Genomic DNA, 6,044 nt, shown 5'->3' with positions numbered 1-6,044 from the left:
CAACCCCCCGATTAAGTTTAACACTTAAATAAAAAAAATAATGATATTTTTAGTAATAAAACGGTCAAGTATTTTATTGATGAAAAATTAAAAAAAAATAGTCTGTAGGAAAATACATTTTTGGCTATATTTATCTAGTCCGGGAGCGGGCTACCTTCCCGTAGAAAACTGTAGGTGAATGGTTAGAATAAGGTGTTATCGATCAATTTTGACGCACGAATTTGGTGGTTAATTTTAGCTCTGAGTGGTACCATATCGTCAAAAATCCATTTGTTTAATTAAATTACCAAAATGGTCGAATATGGATCTTTAAACATCATGTTCGTGTTCTACCAAAAATGCATATTTATCGAGTTATAAGCCAATGAAAATGAGAAAAACGCTAATTTCGTGATATTCGATTGCGTGTAATAACATGAAAAAACAATATTTTCGATGATGTGAGCGCTTTTTATTATTCTTCGGACATCTCTATGCAAAGTCTTGTAGTTTTTTTTTCAAGATTTCTAAGGATTACCTAACGATAAATATGCATTTTAAAGAAAAATCACAAGGTACATTTTTTTCTTAAAAATTTTCTTAGAATACGAATATGATGTTTAAAAATCCATATTCGACCATTTTAGTAATTTTTTTAAACAAATGAGTTTTTAACCACATGGTACCACTTGCAGCCAACATTAATTACCAAATTTGGGTTCAGCGAGTCAAAATCCATCGATAACACCTTATTCTAATCATTTACCTATAGTGTCTTAAGGGAAGGTAGCCCGCTCCTGGACTGATCGTATCACGACACGATTTTTTTTTGATTTCTCGGAAATTTTTTGTTGTTTATTATAAAAGTACCTATGTATAAAAGTACCTTTGTATTATTATACGTGATATACGTTATTGTTATAAAATACCTGTCACATATCCGGTGGATTTACGGTGGAGGAGCAGTGGAGGCGCAGTGGGGGAGCAGTGGGGGAGCAGTGGAATTTTTGGGGAGCAGTAATAATTTATACGGGGAAAAACACCGAAAATCATGTAAAAATCACGTGAATTTCACATTTTTGAAAAAATTGTGGGGGAGCAGGTGGAAATTTTGGGGAGCAAGCGAACCACATCCTCTCTACTATATAGTAATAAGAGATATAATTCTAAATTGAATATCGAAAAACGGCTCTATGGGAACCTTCATTTTATTGCTCTGAATAACTGGTAAAAATTTTAGCTAATTCCATACCTGGAATCATCTTAAAATCAACAAAACTGGATCAGTTTAGAAAAAAAGATATAAATTGAACACATTATTCGAATCTATGGGGTACAGATCACCTAAAATAATTTTTCTGTATTTTTAATTGGTTTAACATTTAATTAGCTACGCGATGATCTATTTGGTTTTTTTCTATACGCAATCATTCTTTTTTTTTAGTTTTTCTAACGCTGAAAAACAACAATTCGGTCAGTAACTGGGCAGCTTACCCAATTGAAAAATTTTGTGAATGAAAAAATTTCGTGTACGAAAGAATTTCGTGAACGAAAATATTTCGTGAATGAAATATTTTGAAAAATTTCAAGTCATCGACCCTCTTTCCTGTACGAAATTTTTTTCGTTTGCGAAATTGTTGACAGATAAAATGATTGACTCGAAAAATTTTGTTGACCAAATTTTTGTACAAGAAAATTTTCCTGAAAATTTCGTTAATAAACTCGTTGTAGAAATTTCGAGATTTCGTCCACGAAATTTTTCGTACACGAAATTGTTGACAAATAAATTTGGAAAATTTTGTTATCCCAATTTTCGTGTACGAAAATTTTCCGGAAAATTTCGTCGATGAATTTATCCTGGAAAATCCAAATTTTCGTGTACGAAAATATTTTCGTCCACCAAATTCCCCTGAATAGCCAGACCCTTAATCAACCCAAGATCGCTACTGAAAATCGGTGTTTCATTCTCTATTGGTAGTCTCGATAATAGCTTGGACACTTCGTCGAACTTTTTATCCTTGAGTTTTTCTGGATGGCATAGATTTTTGGCGAGTTTGTATGTGTCCGCTTACCCGTGTTAATAAGATGGCTGCTTGTTTTTTTTCATCACTAATGCCGTTTGCAAAAAAATATAATTCCAATCTTTCTACAAACGTCTCCCAATCGTCTTTGCCAAATTCAAACACCAATTTCACTTTTGAGTCGATCGTTGTCATCGATGATACTGTGTTCAGTGAACACTGTTCACTTCACTCGATTTTACTTCACTCTTACTTTGCTCTTTTGGTGTGACCTCCGTTGCTTTTTTTAATTTTCCTTTCAGCCGCTTCGTTGAGTCTTTTGCTGAATATTGTATACCGGCCCTTTCCAACTGTTGAATAATCTCTTGTCTAGTTGGTTCGTCACTATTGCCACTTTCACTCATCGAACTTTAAATAATTCACGTAAGGTCGTCGAATCCTCGTCGCCAATTGTAATATATTGATTAAACAACAATTGCTCTACTTTTAATTACTTAATACTTTATTTAGGAATTACATAGGAATGTTGTATACATAGCGAGAGCTCTCGAGTGCGCCCGTGCCGGTACAAGACTGACTTAGTTCGGAGCACGGTGTGTACGTACACCATGTGAGTGCGCATACGTGCGCGCTCTTGTGACTATACTACAGGTGTAATAGTGTCGAACACAGAGAGCAACCCAGTAGTAAAAGATGTGACGGCTGCATCTACACCAGATTCTGAGGAAGCAAGATCAGCTGAGACGGTAGCAAATTGTGACGTCAAGAGATCCTGTAGTCTGCCATGGTTCACCGATCCGAGTCTCCTTGATTGGATGGTATTTGGAGGTTTCGGTGGCTTGACGGGTACACAGTATCAAAGCTCTATCAGATCATGAGCTGATAAAAGTGGTGCTGAGGTCTTGCTGTAATGACCCACCGAAGTAGAATCACCAACTATGAATAAGTCAAGCCAGGTATGCACGACACCGTTTACAGTCATGGAATGATGTGTGGGTTCGGACGGGACAATGAAGAGCGTGAATGAGTTTACGAGATTCCTAAAATTTATTGCAGTTTAGTTTGATACAGCTAAATTGGTGTTAAAATCACCAGTTGTGACCTTTGGCACTTACTCCACGGATCCGCAGCCCTTGTCGGCCACGTGTGTCCCTTCGTCGTCGGTCCGTCCGTCGCGAATCCGTCCGCTCGATACCTACATGGACTAATAGAAAAAAGGGCTCGGGCTCATTCAAACAGTAATTAATAACACGTTGTTATAATAAATATAACGATTTATTTTCGGGAAATCGTTACATGGCCAGAGTGGTCCGAGGACTTGTCGCTGTTCTCGCGTAGCGGTGCATCAAGTGCGAGGCTTAGAGAGACAAGGAACATATAGAAGCAGCTCTCAGCCCGATTCACCACCTCTTCCAAGTCCCTGTCGCCTGGATGGTAACCTGTCCTCCTAGAACAAAACAACGGTTGGTGAGCTAGGATGCCTCGTCGTTCTCTCTTGCCGTGATGATGACGGGCACCCTCGTTCGGCCGCCGAAACACACACACACTCTCTCTCTGCGCACTCGAGCTCTCGTCGAGCTGGCCACACTCCTCACAAAGAGGGCTTAGGGTGATCTCACCCGTGGAGCTCGACCAAGAGTCGACTTAAACATCCAGACGGTCACCCTGGATGTCGCGCTCACACACACTGCGTATCCACATACACGACTTACACAACGTCGATACTCTCGCGTACACTATATTATCGTGAGATCTTGCCGATTTGTATGCAACTGACTTCTCTTTTCGTATAAGACGTGTTGACAAGCTGTCAACGGTCCTTTCTCCTTCCGTCGCCGCGCTCCCATGAAAATATAAATACGACCATGAAATACTTTCCTACTTTTAAATTACTATTGGCCGACGACGACGATCACACAGGGGGTCGCCGGGCAGCCGAGCATCTGATGCACTTACTGCATCACACAGTGACGATTATATTGGCATAGTTGGAGGATATTGTAGTGAGGGCATCGAAGAAGGATTCAAGTTGGGTACAGTGAGGTCTTGCACAGACCACTGCAAATAACAATGATACATTCAAGTAGTTCAACTCAAAAATGAGAAATTCCGGCATGTTGTCGTAATTTGAGTCTGATTTGATGAGAATTTTGGCATTAATACTAATTTGGACATACACGCCAACTTCACCTCCCTCCTTGTCCTTTCTGCTATTCGTAAAGATGTTGTAGCCTTCGAGTCTAACTCTTGAATCGGCAATTTCGGATTTAAGAAAAGTTTCGCCCATGGCAAATACATCATAGTTATGGGTTAGGCAACGGTTTTCAACGGCATTAAAGTTTGGAAGTAGCCTCTCTACATTTGCATGAGCTATAAAGATAGAGTTAGAGTGAGAGGGATTAATTGTAGGTGGAGTGAGAGCGTCATTTTTCTCCTCGATTGAGGGCCTTCAGATCACTTTCAGACCTGACGGGTACGAGTTCAGATTTGTTTGTGGCTTACATAAAGACCGTGAGATTGCGCACTACCAGTCTGGTGCAATTGAGAGTAAGTGCCGCAGTGTAGGCCTTGTTCAACAAAGCATGAACCTCTCTGCCAGAGAGCCCGGAGTCTCAACTTTCCATCACCGCCAGCACCGAAAATAGTTTGAGTACTAATGGATGCCAGTCTCGAGGTGTTTGACAGGCAGTCGTCTCTAGTGCTGGGGGATGCAAGCTTCACAACTATTGCCCTAGGGCTTCCAGTCACGAGTATAAAACACAAATCTTTTGAAGTTGATGAGGCCCATTGCTGTGAATACACTGTCTAAAAGTTGCTCATTTGCGAGATCTGCGGAGGACGGTATGCCAGACAGCAGTATCTCGCAGGTGTCGGTCACACGAGGAGTCGCAACCACAGCTCCCCCTACAGACAAGGTCCTGGCTTCCCTCAACTTCTCGTGTATACCGGAAATCTCATGTGAGTGCTGAGAGGATAGTCCCTCCTGGGCAGACACGCGCGCATCCAGACTCTCAACAGCCGTTTCAAGGCCTGTGAGACGCGTGGAGACCTCTTTGAAGTGAGCATCGATTTTGCTGTTAGTAGCATCGATTTTATTATGATGATAGCTTCATTATTGGAGTCTATCTTATTGTGTAGTGTCTAGACGAAGTCCTTGAACCAGGCCGGAACCTCCTCGGGAAGTTTGGACATTTCAGTGACGTACAAGCATGTAGGTGGATTCACAGTGTTATCCTCAACTAGACCACGAGCCTTGTCCAGCGTAAATTTGCGAGCGTTTACACTGGCAGATTTTGTGACAATGGATGCTCTGGAAGACTCGGCCTGAATTTCCGAAATTACGTCGTTGTCCTTGATAGCAAATGCTCTGAGGCATCAAGCACTGGTTCCTTTTTTACGCAGATATGGAGCAGCACAGGTGGGATGTACACACTTGTGACAGGCGTTGCATTGACGGTATTCTCTCGTGATGTTCGAATTACGTCTAGCACATTCGGGCATCGCCTAAATATCGTGACATCATGGCAGGAAGCAAGAATTAGCTCATGTAGGTGGAAAGGCTTGAAAAGAGTAATTGGTGTTTGTAAATGAGGTAAGTATAATGATAAAATGCAAAAAAATGTTGGTGGTAAGAAGTGTACGATACGGCAAGATGAATGAACGAGAGCAGAATGAGGGCAACGCTACAGGCACAGTTTTACACGAACCAAAATTAATGTAGTCACTTTGATGACATATTGAAAGTTGCACAATATTCAGTCTTTTCTTCACAGTTGTTTCATACAAACGAGCTCACAGACTGTTACTGGAGCAAGTATACTTATACGAAGTACTTATTTAGCATGTGTAGCGCACAAATTCCCAGCGACGAGTCTCACACAAAAATGTCAACGAACACTCACAGGTCTCACCGCATAAGCAGTCGACAGTACAACAGCAGCCGTCACAATAAACGATAGGCAACGCGACACCAGCAGACAGCTCGGTACACCAGTCGATAGTTGCAGTGCCTCTGTGCATTAGAAGGCGATGGTTACGTAGGGC

This window comes from Trichogramma pretiosum, unplaced genomic scaffold, assembly GCF_000599845.2.
Source record: "Trichogramma pretiosum strain Unisexual culture from Peru unplaced genomic scaffold, Tpre_2.0 scaffold142, whole genome shotgun sequence".
In the NCBI taxonomy this organism is placed as follows: Eukaryota; Metazoa; Arthropoda; class Insecta; order Hymenoptera; family Trichogrammatidae; genus Trichogramma; species Trichogramma pretiosum.
The sequence above is the reverse complement of the archived record's forward strand: the minus strand, read 5'-3'. Positions refer to the sequence as shown.